Raw genomic sequence first — 16,239 nt, forward strand, 5'->3', positions numbered from 1 at the left:
AAAGATGCACTGCTGGGACCTTTCCACTTCTTCATCTCTGCATGCCCTAATCTGAAAGGCACAGGGATTCAGAGAAACCAGTAAATCACATTAGAAATACAAAAGATGCAGAGTAGTCTCAGCTCTCAATTTGAAGCCAGCTTCACTCAAAGTGGTATTTTTGTGTCGATTCCCTTTTTTATATCTCAATGGTGACTCGAGTTCAAATGTAATTATTAAAACTAATAAGAACCAAGTCAGATATTTCAAGACACAAAAAATATCCAAGAAAAACACACAAAAAAGGCAATTCACAGATCAGATAAATTTCTGAGATATATTCCATTAGAATAGTAATTACAACATGAAAATAAAATGAGATGCCAGTTTCCTAATAAAAGTGACATATTTTAATACAGAACATATCCATTGTAGGCCAAGAATTTGGAAAAGAGTTGTCCTTATTCATAGCCAGTGGGATTAGAAATAGGCGTGGGTTTTTCTGGAGTCAGTTTGCTAATATAAAAACCCTATCCTTGAGCTCTTTCTTCTGTTGTCCCATTTGCCTTAGATGGCAGCAGTGGAGGTGGCAGTCATCTGTTACCTAGCCTCATTCTTGTTCTCAGATGCATCATAAAGTCTCAGATCGTGGATAGGCAATTAGACAGGTATATAGAAAGAACCAAAACCATTTATTCACCATGTATCACATTAATATGAGAAAAAAAAACTTACGGGGGAAAAATATGAGGTGTTTATAATAAGATGTAGAGGGGACTTAAGAGCCAGATTTTTTTTTTTAAATGGGAGAGACGTATAGCCCAGTAGCTGTCAGATAGCTTCAGGAGTCAAATTTTATTGTAAAATTGCTGAGATATTTCTGCTAAGAACCAAAAATATATTATGAAAAGACCAACCCAACTATCTCAGGATCAGCAATTCCAATGCCAGGCTGCAGAGACAAGAAAATAAATACATAACTCCCTTTGTGATTTTAAACTGCTTAAAAAAGAGAAAGAAAGACAGAAACTCTGGAAAAACTCAAAAGCCATATAGTTATACATATACCCTTTGAGCCAATAATCCTCAGCTGGGAATTGGTCTGAACAAGGTAGTCACGCCTGTGTTCAACGAGTAACTTCAGTCATTGCATGTGAGTGTTTAATATTATAAAATTTAAAACAACCCAAATTTCCAAATATGAAATCTCGGTTGAATTCATTTATTCAAACCACAATTATTTATGTATGTTCCAGCCACTTTTGATTTGCACAACAAAGAACAAGGTAGACAGAATTCCTTTCTGCTAAATTTTATGGCGGGTATTCCATAAAGAATATTAGATATTTAGACATTAAAATTGCATTTTAAAAGAAAATTTTTAATGAAATGGAATTCACAGTTTTGAAAAATGATATGTATATGTATGTTTAAAAAAGAAACACAAAATCTATACTGTGGGGAACCATTCCAAGAGTGAGAAATGTGGCCCAGCCCCCACTCAGAAAAGCCAGTGGGGAGCGAGGTTCGGTGGGCAGGACCCACGCCCATGGATAGGTTCTCCCGTGGGGAATCAGGTCCTCATTGTACCTAAACTGCTTTGAGATTTGCTTTTTGCTAAAACTCCCTCACCCTGATTTGAGGCAGCAAATGTTTACAGCATATTTTTAAAGTAACTTCCTAAAATCTATGCTAAACCTTCCAAGGACCAGTGTAACCAGCTTAACCACTTTTCCCTTTACATTTGCAAATATCCTTCCTCTTTTAAGTCATTAGCAACACCCTCTCCTTTGTTTTCTGTAACACCTAAAGTGAACCTGTGTATATAGTAAATGAGGATCATCCTCAATGTAATGTGCCCAGAAAAGCAATAAAAGCCTGTCACAGAAAGGGTCAGGGTGCCTTCTTCTTGAGAGAGCGGCCAGGCCCTCCCTTTTCCTCCACAGGACTTGCTAGTCCGTGTGTATTTGTCTATTGCCGCCACAACACAGGATCCTGCCTGGGATCCGCATCACTATACCACTACATTTACAATGGACTCACAGGTGATATTTACAAATCTACTTTATTTTCCATCTTGTGCAGAGCAAGTCTTTAAGTAAGACTTTACTTTCTTACTATCTGTTGATTCATCAGTGAATAAAGTTATCTCTTTTTAATATTTTCAATAGTTGCATGATCTAAAATATACATTGTGTTTGAATAAAAGAAACACACACAAATGCACACACACTTATACAGTCACATTTACAATAGATTTGAACATAATATTTTTCTCTTTGCTTTTGATGTACAGATAAAATTTGGAGCATTCCAGAAACGAACAGTGAAATATCACAAAGCAGTAACCATGATGTCCCATGTCTAAGGTTTATAAATGTTTAAATGTGATATGCTGACATAGCTGAAATAGAAATCAGAATGATCTTATTTTTAATTGCAAAAAAATTGTCAGCCACATGCCTTCATCCTGATTCTTCCATTTCTTGATTGTGAGTTTTTGGACGATCTTAGCCTCTCTGTGCTCAGCTGTGTCATCACAGAATAGAGATCACATGACAGACTGCTGAAATATATTTTAGATATTAAATGATAAAATATTCAAATGCTTCACAGTATATTTGGCACATACTACATACTCAGTAAGCAATAACTATTATTATTAATTAGATGTACATAACTTACAAAAAAGTTAATAGAATTTTATTATACCACGAATAAAATATGATCTAAAGTATTATACAATAAGTTGGACAGAAATTCAGTTAATATTTATGAATTGGAACTTCAGTTACTTAATCTACTAGTCAATTACTTCTAATATCAGACACCTACATAGAGTGTAAAAGAATGACATTTATACAGAAATATTGATATATATTTGCTTTTCATATATTGGCTTTATAATTAAGTTGTGCAGGGAAACGTACTATGCTGTTTTCTTCTGTTTTAAAGTATTTCATATGCTAATGGTATAAGAAAAATAAAAAGTTCAATAAACAAATATATGTATGAATAATTTGTAATCTTCAGATTAAACATTGGTACAAAATCAACACAAAAAGTATACTCTTGTGACCCTTAGGATTTTTCCATGATTTATTCTGTCATTAAAATTTGCATATTTTATTTAAATAATTTTATTTTAATGTGTTTTATAATTGTATTCAATATTCGTGAAAGCCAGATAAATTGTGAGGTCCAACAGTTTATTTGAGTACATGCTTAAGGACTAAACCTCAAGCTCTTTATGTGTTTCTGCCTTGTACATGACTTTTATCTTTCTATTACAATAAAAATAGAATAGTGTCATATGTACATCATTTGGGAGTTTTCCAAGGGACAAAGCAGTAATAATAAAATAGGAATTTTTAGGATAGTCTTTTAATCACACCAGCCTCCTCACCAAAAAAAAAAAACAAAAAAAACCTCACATCTAGAAGGATTGATTGCATCTTTAGTCATGAGGTCATTATAAGAAGTGTATTTATTTGCAATTCAAAATTTTTTGTAGGGCTACAATGTCTTCATGCCTGCTACTCAACTGTCACCATGTATATCCATCAGTGGGTCAGAATAGAGAGCACCTCGGTTTTCTAGACATCGGTCACTCCAGTTCATGCAATGCTAGAACTCGGGAGGCCAAGCCTACTTATAGGTATGAGTGGCTTGATGGATACTGTAATACTGAGTTTTGAGAGAAGAGGAAGGCAAAAGGCTTTCAATGATGCACTTATTATATACAAGTATTTCCTACCCTAGACTCAGTTTATTTTTTCTATGAGGACTAGGGAATGTTCAAATTTTGAGTGATGGGTATATTTGGGTTAGAAAATCTGAATTAAAAATGATGATATTATAGGGATCTTGCAAATTGGTGACAGGACAAAAGAACTGATAAAAAGCTTAGAGATTTAGAACCTATCTTTTACTGAGAATATGTTGCAGAAGGTAATTTGCTCAATGGGTCCTAAATCTGACTGATTATCAGAATTGCCTAGGGAGCTTTTTTAGCATATTTACCAAACCCACCCCTGGCCTTCTGTATCTGGATCTCCAGACGTCTCTTTTAACAACGCTCCAAAGGGGATTCTAATTAACAGTCCGGTTAGGAAGCCACTGGTCTAAAAAAAGACTTTATCATTCTGCCCATTGATTTCTAAGAATGTGTAACATAAGATTTAAGGTGTATAATTCTTATTTTTAAATAATTCTGCTTTAATCAATCAATTTTATCCTTTATTAGCTTAGGTGTTTTTTTTTTTTTTTTGAATATTCTCTTTCATTATCTTTAGGGTTTAAAATCTATAGGGTATACATCACCAGGAATGGGGGACATTTAAAGATATCTTACCTAATGATTTCTGTATTAAAGACACCTTACCCAATGAATCATTTTATTAAAATTAATATCTAAGAGAATTTAAGTTGTTTGTTGCCTACATTTATTAGTACTAATAATGGCTCCTATCCGGAAGCTCCTAGCTCCTCAAAGAATATGTTGGGGGACCCTAAACATAAACAAATTCCTATAAATGTTTATTAAGTGAACAAATACCTAAATCTAAATCTATTAATTTTCCACAGTTAATGATTGAAAACTGAGTTATAACTAATGTGCCAAACATTGTGTAATAGTTTTTACATTGTAGGCCACAAGGAGAATATAATATTATACTTGTTTTGAACAAGTTAAAAGATGACATGGACAGTTTTTTATTTGTTTATTTGCTTTATTTTTGTATTTTAAAGATCCTTCTTAAATTTTGCCTTTCCTTCCTTCCTTCCTTCCTTCCTTTTTTTTCATTTGCTTTGTTCTTTTTGTTTTTTCTCTTTTAATTTATAAATTGTCCTTCCTATTACACATTTGCAACCCTGATCCCATAATTAATTGAAGTGTCATAGCCTAGTAAGAGATTATAACTAAATAATGCTTCAGAACTTCTATTTTTTTCTGGGGTATTTGCATGCCTGGACATTTTTAGCCTATTGCCAACCATTTGTTATTTGTTTGAAGATTCAGGACCCTAGGAAAAAAGAAGAAACCTCAAATGAACAAAACATAGAAAGAAAGAAGGAAGGAAGGAAGGAAGAAAGGAAGGAAGGAAGGAGAGAGAGAGAGAGAGAGGGAGGGAGGGAAGGAGGGAGGGAGGGAGGGAGGGAGGGAGGAAAATAAAAAGAAAGAAAGAAGAAAGAAAGGAAGAAGACATTCAGTGTGTTTTCACTGCTGGAGTTCAGGCATTTCTCACAATCCAGAGAACTGTTGGAATACATGGGCAGAGGTCTATTTTCTGAGGGGAATAAAGGCTCTCCTGAGAAATGACTCATTCTAAGAGCCATAATGAGCCTGACAAAGCATAATTATTGATGAGAAGTAGAGATTTTGAATACAGGTAAGTGGCCACTATTAAAATCCATTCTTAACCCTACTTGGCCTTACCTCTGAGATGAAGTGAGAGAGAGGACTAAAACTATTTTTTTTTTTAAAGCAGCAAGTATAGAAGAATGCATTGAAAATTTAGCATACTGTGTCTGGCACATGTAAATAGCTCAATGACACAGTGATTGTCATGAATGCTGATAGATGTTGTTTTTATGTAGTTATTTTATATAATTCCAAATTTAAGTGATATGAACTGCTGTTTTTCCTGGATTTCATTGTAATGAATTGAGATTGAAATATTCTCTCCCACTTCATTCATTCATGTAACCAACAGATATTTTCAGAGTCTGTGCAATGTGCCAGGCTCTGAGACAGGTACTACAGGCACAACAATGTAAAAGATAAAATGAAGAGTGAAACAATTAAACAAAATTTCCATTCAATGCAGCAAATGCTAAGACTCCCAGATAGACAAGGAACCGAAAAAGGTCTCTCGCACAAAAACAGAATGACTTCTATGGCAGACCCTGAAGTCTAATTTACATCCAGCTGTGAGAAATTATGTGGAGACAGAAAGTGGTTATTGAAGTGTGTTTTTTTTTTATTGGCTTATTAAAAAGTACTAAGACTTCAAAGAAAAGGAAGAATATCACCAAAACACAAATGTAAAGACAGATACCACTTATGTATTATTTTTATGAACATACAAGCTAAACAATGTAACTCTGCACACTGAACAGAAGTTGGTGTAACTAAAGTGAGCGACATTTTTCAGGGGTTCAATTTATTGTTTACTGCTATTACAGTTACTGGTAACTCTTTGCTTTCAATTTACCTAAGAAGAAAATCATTTGATTTCTAAAACTAGGGGAGGGGGGAGCAGAAAACAATACCCACTGCATTTTTCTTCCCATATTTTCTATGTGTGCATGGCTCCCAGTTACTGACATAAACAGGTCTTGCATCGTTCTGTAGCGGATATGTCTTGAAGCACCAACCCATTTCTCATTGCTGTATATGTATGTCTTGACCCTGCCCCGCTGAGCTCAGTTTACTGAACCAGGAGTGGATATCTGACTCAGACTAAGCCTGTCAGATTCTTTCCCCTGGGAATTTGGATTCAGACACATGGGTCAGGCTACTGTATTTTAATGTCTTAAAGTGAAACTTAGATTCTGTGAATCCTTATGCCAAAAGAAAAAGAGACATTTAAGGAGTATTTATTTTCACTTCAGTGAGCACGTTGTGCTGACTGTTCACCAGTCAGCACTGTAAGTATGTAGACAATGAAGAGATAAGAACCCCAATTGGTCCAGGGAAAAAGAGATAAATGGCAGGGATAGCTGTTGGGTTCTTAAAATATTTCAATTTCAGTGTCTAGTTCCTCTGGGGGCCTCAGTGCACCAAATCAAATTTCTGCCATTGTTTCCGGTGAGGTACTCTTTATATTTCTACTAAAGTTCCCTGATCAGCATCTAACTTATTCACTTATTTTTCTACTTTGTTTAAGTAGATTTACTTTATTAAAACACTCTCTAAAATTAACCCTAAAATGGGTCTGGGAAAATGGTACAACTGTCTCCTCAGAAATTCATTATTTTTTGGAAATTAAAAAATATATGTGAACAATTACAATGTAAACAGTGATGTATAATTATTAAATAATTGAATTCTTTCAACAAATTATTAAAGAATAATTTGTACATAATTCAATGTTTACTTAGCAATACGAATTTTCTTAACCTAATTTTTTGAAAACACCATCTTAAGAAAGTGATTTGGACTAACATTTGGGAATTATAAATATTATTCTTAATTACAATTTATGTGGCCTTCATTATGCCTCAACATTGTGAGATCACTATTTTTCTATCTATAAAAAGTAGTCCATAATTACTATTTTAACTACTATACTGTCATTTATAATAATAAAAATGTGAATTAAAATGAATTTGTAATCTGGAAATGGTTCTTCTCTGGGTGAGTTGGTTTAATAAAAAGTGATGACTAAGTGTCTAAGTGTTGGGATTTTTGAATTTAGTTTTCACGTGACAATATTTTAGTTTCTCATGTGCTGAGAGCTTATCATCTTTGTTTAAAATCTTCACCATTTTCTTCACTTCACAGAAGAGAAAATTAAAGACAAGAAAATCTCAGTGATTTCTCTGAGTCCATATAAAATTGTATTTAAGTTATTCAGACTTCATAATAGAAGCTTTTTTCCTTATGTCATCCTGGCTTAAATGGAATCATAGTTGTTTTCCAGAAGAAATATTTAATAATAAAAATATTTTATTTTATTTCTATAACAACTTACAGTTTAAAAAAATCTTATTATAACATTTTCTTGGTCAAAGTAATTTCAATAAACTTGTTATTCATGGAATCTGAGGGGGTTTTCTGCTTCTTTGGAATGTCTCATATCTAAGGAGCAAAGGGAGGACTCAAAATGCATCAATAGTTCTTAACTACAGGCCCAGATCCTGAAAACCCAGTGGACAAACCAACTATCGGCAAGTGAAGGCCCCTGAACAGCAGAGACCCTGCAGAAAAGGCCGTGAAAAACTGGGTTCACCACTGCAAGGGTATTGGTTTGCTATTAAGAAAGGAGGTGGGGGGCAGCTCTTGTAAATTCTTTGCTTCTTTTTATTTTTTATGGATTGAGGAATATTTTAGAGTTGAGAGAAAACAAATGTAATAAAAGCTTCTATGGAAGACAATATAATATTATTAGTTTTTAGTGACCAACATTAAGAAAACCATAACAATAACAACAGGCATTTTAAATTGTGCTTATTTTAGCTGGAAATATACTTTAACAATTAAGAATCATAGACCGAAATAAATAAATAAATAAAACAAACCCCGTTGCATTTGATTCTTCTATGGGATTCTCTCAGGCATTCTCTTTGGCAGTCAACATGCACTCTGTTAGGTACCACTGTTGGGAACTGCCCTGCATGGTTTCAGAGACTGTAATCCCCCGTGGCTAAGGCTGAGTAAAAAGACCTTGGGACCATAAACCATTTAGGAGACAAAGCTTATCTTCCTGGTAGGGGTGCTGCCTCTGCCCCCTTTCACTTCACCCTGCTTGGCCCTGGGCAGATGGCTGGTTAGCCAATGACGGGTAAGATTCCTCAAAGGAGGGACGGCCTAAGACAGGCATGGTTGCAAAGGGGCCCTTGGAAGGACTTGGGGGGCTATAGAAAAAGGGGGTGATGGACCCTCACCCCTCAGCTTTGACATAGCCTGAGTCCTTATTCTGTCTGCAAGAAGTCTCCTAATCTCTTGGCTGCCTTACTTCCCCTCCCTGATTTAAGCTTGAAACAATGCCTTAAGCCTGAAACAATGCCAGAGGTGGGTGCAGCCCTGTGCTGGAAAGGGCAGGTTCCCCAGGGTGAGCAGTCCTGAGAAAAAATGCTTTGTTAATACCCTCAATTTAAATGATAAGGGTCCAAACCTGAAATGAGCTGGTTTTCCCAAAGTTTTATGGACCTTTCGCCATCTGACCCTGACTCTAAATAAGCCCTCATAGTTCTTTGAATGTTACCTATTATTTGATCATTTCTGCCTGACAATGATTGATGAGCTTTCCATATATGCCCTGTATTCCTATGCAAAATAAACCAATAAAAGCCTGTCAAGACAAGGGTCAGGGTGCTCTCCCCTGGAGAGAGTGGTTGAGCCACCCTTTTCTTCCACAGGACTCGGTAGTCCGTGTGAATTTGTCTCATCTCAGCCACAATGCCGTGGACGCTGCTTGCAGATGACCACAACACACCACTTCAGAGGAGGCTGGTACTGCTGACTCTTGTGATCCACACCAATGATTGAACTCCTTCTAAACTCTGAACAGGTTCATTCAATCCCTTATGCTCCCTGATAGATTTATCTCCATCCCATCTGGTTAAAAGCTACGAGCACCTCCTTTTAAAACCCTCCTTTTTAGGATTTGTATACTTTTTTATATGCTTTCCTATTTTTCATCATTACTTATGTTTTCAACATTTCATTTTTCTGCTCCATTGTGTTCCATTTATATTTCATTATGTTCTCCATCTGTCTATCATATTTTCATGTCATGTCTACTGTTTTCTATAATAGTTTCTTTCTGCCCTTTATTGAAGTGTCAGTTTTATGCTTCCTGCTTTAATCAATATCTATTTAGAAACGATTTACTTTACTTCAGTGACTGGCTTTGGTGTATAGAACTTTGGTCATTTATCATAACAAACTCTGATTGCACATTTCTATTTTTCTAGATGTCAGGTTTCTATCAATGTTTCAAAATACATCTTATTTTACATCTGTTAGACAATAATTTTAAGTGTAATGTGTCTCTCTTCCTACAAAATATCATTTCATAGTCACCATATTTTACAATTATTTTCCTCAAATTATAAAGTTTGAATAAATTTAGAAAGTAGCTCTAGAGTAGAAAATACATCTTTGAAACTTATATGCTTTTAAAAAGAATTGTCAAGAGAATATATTTGTTTATGAAAAAGATTATATATTGTCAAATAATGCTATCATTTATAGCACTTGGGAAATTACTGTATTAATAATGAGTTAAAACATTGGCTATAAATTGACTATATATAGAACACTTAATTCCTTTTCTTTAACAACTTAAAGTGTTTAGATGAATTAATGTTTTCTTATGCTATAACTGATCATAATTTTTTATAGAATTCAGTACAAAAATGACATGCAAAAATATTAAATTCTGTGTCATTCCTTTCTCTCATTCTCCCTCTTATTACAGTCTCTTTCATTGTTGAATTGTATCTCCCCATTAGTTACTCATAAATTATACTGTCTAGATAAAATACATAAATTAAATGAATCCTTCAGGGTATACCAAATCAATCTTTGAGAATTAATGATATTGACATTCATAATCTTCACAAGGCCAAGAAGAACCTAAAATCCTTCCAAGTATTATTCTCCCTCAATTCCTGAATAACCTAGATCTCACATAAGAAATCTGGAAATAATAATTATAAACGTGTTTTTCTAGGGTCAGAGGAACCTGAATGTGAAGTTTGGAACATTCTCGTACTGGCTGTGTGACCTGGGCCATGTTATATGATCCTGATGAACATCTGTTTTCTCATCTACAAGCTAATTTAATCTATTAATAAATATTCTGCCTTACAGGTTATTCATAAAATTAAAGGATCTAATGTTTGCCATATTCTTCACATAGAACCTGGCACATAATCACTCATTAAACTGTTGTTTTGTTGCCTGTATAATTAAAGAATGGAAGGAGATCCAGGGAGGTAGTGGGGAGTTGGGAGCGATGAAATGCTTTCTTTCCAAAGACCGGCATCACCTGCTGCGAATCACATAAACAAGGGAATATTATATTTTTAAATATATTTTATTGACTGTATTATTACAATTGTCCCAATTTTTCCTCCATTGTCCCCCTCTGCTGAGTATGCCCTGTTCCTCCAGCTGATCCCTGTTCCCCACCCTCTTAGTTCATGTCCATGGGTTGGGCACATAAGTTCTTTGGCTCTCTATTTCCTATATTATTCTTAACCTCCCCCTGTCTACTTTGTATCTACCAATTATGCTTCTTAATCCCTGTACCTTTTCCCCATTTTCCCCTTTCTACCTCCCAGCTGATAACCCTCCAAATAATCTCCATATCTAGGATTCTATTCCTGTTCTGGTTATTTGTTTAGTTTATTTTTTTTTAGATTCAGTTGTTGATAGTAGTGAATTTGTTGTCAATTTAATGTTCATAGTTTTGATCTCCTTTTTCTTAAATAAGTCCTTGAACATTTCAGTTAATAATGGCTTGGTGATGAAGTACTTCTTTAGCTTGACCTTGTCTGGGAAGCACTTTATCTGCCCTTCCATTCTAAATGATAAAGAAGAATTTTGAATGCTGCTCCAGTCACAAGCAGGTGGTAGGAAAATTAAAAAAAAGAAGGTAAGTTGTAGTGTCTCTTCCCTTTTCTCAGGTACACATAGAGAGGCTTTAAAAAAAAACATGAGGTGGTAACGTAGGATACTTTCGATGTTCCTGTAAGCTAAAAACTAATGATCTATTTGTGTTTTGGGAAATTCTGTGGACAACTAAAATTGAAATAACATTATAATTTATTAAAATGTAGGGTTCTTCTCATAATCAAATCAACCTAATATCAAAATGCAAACTTTTGATGAAATTCATGGCAATAGCCCAGTTAAGTGCTGGGTAATACCAGCACTTACCAGTGAAGTGGGTATTATTGAACTTAAGTCTATCTCTTATCCTCTCTGGAGGATACATATTGCATGTACCTACGTCAAAAGCCAATAAATGTAACATACCACCCAAATAAAAGTAAGTCAAGGCTGCACAACTCCCTGTTTCTATAGTCAGGTGTCTGCATTGCTCTGTATTTGGAAAACTGATGAAGGATCTATGATTGGTGCATTTAGATGATTTATAAAATATACTTGTATTCATGCAAAAAAATAGCTAGATTTAAAGGTTTAAGTCAAGGGAATAAAAGAAAAAATTACATCTGACTTGTTGTTCATTTTAATGTGGATAGCAATTTGGATAAAGATTCAGAACATTAGTTTAAAAACATTACTGTTACAATGGCATTAAACTTTTGAAAATTTAGAAAATGCTTATTCAAAAAGAATTATGAATTAGATGTGAAATATACCTCAATAAAGCTGAGGTTTAAAAATATATAAATTATATAATACTGAAAAGATAATGATAATATCATGGGAAACATTAAAGCCTTTCATGTCACTAATTTTTAAAGTCAGAAATTATGGAAGACATTAACTCTTCTCTTATTTTTCCTTTATTGATAAATCATGAAGTTCTAGATTCTACTTCTAAATATCTTCTCAGTTCACTCTTTTCTACCAAGTTGACTCTGGAATGTGCAGGGTCGAAGGAAATATTTATTGTGGGGTCCTTATTCATATAAGAAATGTGATTTAAAAATTATGAATCAGCTGATGACAAATATAGAGATTTATAAATGAAGATTTAGAATAATTGGTAGAGAGAATGCACTAGATATATTAACATATTTATTAATGTTCTCATCAGTTCATGTGAAAATTATTCACAGTGAGGCATCTTATTTTCCTATTCAGGTCCACGAACCATCTTTGTACCTTCTTTATTGGCAAATGTGTCATTCCTGGCTAATGTCTTGTCTCTCACTGTGAGGAACTGCTCTCATGTTTGTTTTGAAATGATAGGGACCTTCCTGCCTTTGCAGTTTCCTCATACCAGTTACTTAATGCTGGGGTTACATTATGACTCAGGATGCTGTATCGTCCATTGCCTCCCCTCACCATTTCCAAAATCCTGGCTTCCAATGTTTTTCTCAAAGCTTTTTACTGTACTTCATTGATGATGACCTTGAACATAATAAGCCTTGCCTATGCAGGAGCTGTTATTCATTTTCTGGACAAGTTAATTTACCATTTAAAATTTTTAAGATAAATATAGATCAAAAATTTCCAACCTCATCTATTCTTCAATGTACAATATTGGACTGTGATCATTGTATTCCTGTAATGTGATATCTTTCAATATTTATTGCACCACTACCCTTCCCCTTCACTGAGGTCAGTAGGCAAGACGTCTCTAGGCAGCATTGGAACAGCATTTGCACACGGAACGTCTCCCCCTAATCTGACACGCATGAGACTGACAGTGCCGCTGCCCTGATGGGAAGAGTCCATTGGCGCTGCAGAGCAATAGTGCAGAAAGCCCTCAGACAGAACAGATGTGGCTGTAACCAAGGACTAACTGGCCTGGTGCATGAAGCCAACGGAATGACAGGGCAACTTTCCTGGATGCCATGGGTACGTTGGCACACAGGGTAAAAGATGCTGTCACCACCTCAACTGAGGTGCTGTAAGACAGTCGTCCCCATCCAGGCCTGATTTTGCCACCCAGGGGACATTTGTAATTTCTGAAGATCACATCATTTGAAGTGCTCACAACTTTTTACTAGTGCCAGTAAAAAGATTCATCATGTTAAGGGTGCCATTAAATGTCCTGGCATTCACACTCTATCCCCCTGCCCCACTCCCAAAACAAGGAATTATTCAAGTTAAAATGTCAATAGTTCTAAAGTAGGGAGACTGCAGTAGACCCTGGGCCACACTGAGATGGAAATTCAGATGGGCAAAAACTGAGGGTGATTAAACCTAAAAGTCAGCAGAGGACTTTAGTGTTCTAGACTCCTTAACTTACCCTGTGTCCAATGTGCATACCATCCCAAATAGGTATGTTAACATCATACTAGCGCCCACCCAACGAGATCCTGAAATGAAATAGTGATCAGTGGTAGCTGTCCACTCACAAGAGTGCCATCCTGGCCCTGGGGCCTTTGGACTCAGGGCCCTGGACAGCCTTACAGCTCACAATCTACAGCTTCTTGAAAAATCTTGACAACCCCATTAATGTAGAGCAGCGATTTTAAGCCTTGTTTTTTTATCTCAAGGCATGCATAAACTAATAAACAAAGTTCTGTGACACACACAAAAATATATATTTTGCCAATCTGACAGAAAATAGGTATAATTTTGATCCATTCACACCAAACAGCTGTTGTTATATTAGCTGGTGTCTCTTTTTTTTTTGACAGTCTAAGAGGAAAAGAGGTCAGTGCCTCTGACTAAATAGTCAGGTATTGAATGTTTTAAAAATTCTTGTGGCACACCAGTTGAAAATAGCTGATGTAGAGGGTTGAAAATTGAATGGGGTACTGAAGGGAAAAAACAGGTCCCTGAGTACAGGTGGGTCATGACCCAAAACTTAGGGTCCCTGCCTAAATGGAACTGCCGTCCTGGCCAATGCAGGCACCAGAGGGAGACTTAGAATATTTTAAAGAAAGCACTTCAAGTTCAGGTCCCCAGAAGTGTGCACTCTGGCACCACGTCTCCTTTTCACGTCCTGCAACAGCCTCGTCTCTTGATATCTCCAGTGTGCTCCTTCTAACTCTTCTCTCAAAGTCACAACTGCCAATTCTTATTCTATTTTATTTTCATTTCAACAAGAGTGAGCTCTCTGAAATAAACACTCATTTAATTCTACTTAAGATCATTCAACTTTTTACTTTTCTAAGGATAAAAACCCAAATCTTTAAAGTGACCTATAAGAACCTCAGCTATTGTCTAAAATTCCAGTCTTAATAATTATCTTTCTTCCTTTTCCTCTCCCTCTTTATTTTTCCATCATACTCCATACTAAACTTTTTTAATATTCTTAAATAAATCACGCTTTGATATTTTTCCCACTGGGGGCCTTTCTAGAAGTGGTGAAGTCCACCACAACCTACTGCTTTGCCTTTGGTTGCCCTTGAGATCTCTTCTTACAGACACTTCTTTCTAGAGGTATTTTTTTCCCCCTCTTAGGCTATGTTTTGTTCAACTGTTACACACACTGTAGCATCTCATAGTTTATTCGCACCTCTTATAATTATTTAGTCAGTGTCTATCCTCTTCTTTGTACTATACGTTCCATGAGAATGAGGACTGAACCAGACCTGCTCACTACACCACCCTCGTAAACAACAGGCAACCTAGCACACGGTAGGTTGATTGTTAATGGATAGTTGTTGGCTAAATAGATGAAAGAAAACTACTTTTCCTATTCAATTTATTATCAAGTAGTCTCTACCTTTATATTACTTTTTAATGTTAAAAATACTTCAAACATACAGAAATAGAGAAGGAATTTATGAATGCTGAATTCCCACCCCTGAGTACTAACAATTGTCACCATATAGGTGATCCCCTTGGGATTTTAATGCCCCTAGCATTTTTGGCAGCTAGAATTAAAGAATTTAATTCCTTTTTTAAAATTTGTTTATTTGTATTGTTTACTCTATTACAGATGTTCCACCTTTTCTCAATAGTTTAATTCTTAACTAGAATATAGGTATAGGCTTTAACTTGGCTTATAGTCAAAGATTAAGAAAGGATGTTAGTCATATTCTGAAGGACTGTAAAGCACATTCCAGAAGAACTGTTCAAAAGTACACTTGGTTTGAGACAGTAGGAAAATACACATAGTTAAACAACAGACAATGATAGCTTAAATGATGGCAACAGTTATAAGATGTCCAGTTTCTGCCTTTTGCTTTAAAGATAACATTGCTGGTGCACAATTATGAGATATTTTGAAGAATCTTGGTTCTTCACCCCAGCTCCCTTTGTTCTCACAATATAATTTTGTGTTACAGGTGGACTGTTTCTTTGTCAAGCGGGAGGAGATAGCCCCAAGGTTGCAAGGAGTCTGATACAAAAATGTGTTATCTGTTACTGAAGAAGCAGGGACTTCTCTTTCATTTCCCTAAAACTTACCCTCTGTGACTCTCTAGCCAAATAAAAACTCCCTACTTGTGCTTTTTAGAGAGACGAACTTCAGAGATTTTCCCCTCCCATTCTCTCACTTTGGCCAATTGAGTAAATCTTTCTCTATCTCCAAGCACCTGTGTTTCAATATTTTGGCCTTCTAGCCCGTCGGGTTCATGGGCCTGAATGTCAAGAGGAAATTCTGTAACAACCGCATCCTATATTTACTTCTTCTATTTTTCTTATATTTAAAAAATAACTTTATAGTATCTACTCCAAAATACTTCAGTATGAATATCTAAAAACAAAGACATTCTTTTACATGACCTAATCACAATATTTCACATCAAAAAACAAAAACAAAAACAAGTCATTCATTAATATCATCTAACTCCCAGCGTATATTCGTATTTCTCCAGATTGTCCCAAAATACCTTTTTCAGTTTCATCAAACCTACACATTGCATTTGACTATTATGTTCCTTCAATCCCTTTGATACAAATGGTGTCATTTTTTTTCATGACATGAG

Source organism: Desmodus rotundus, chromosome 4 (genome assembly GCF_022682495.2).
Source record: "Desmodus rotundus isolate HL8 chromosome 4, HLdesRot8A.1, whole genome shotgun sequence".
NCBI classification, from domain to species: Eukaryota; Metazoa; Chordata; class Mammalia; order Chiroptera; family Phyllostomidae; genus Desmodus; species Desmodus rotundus.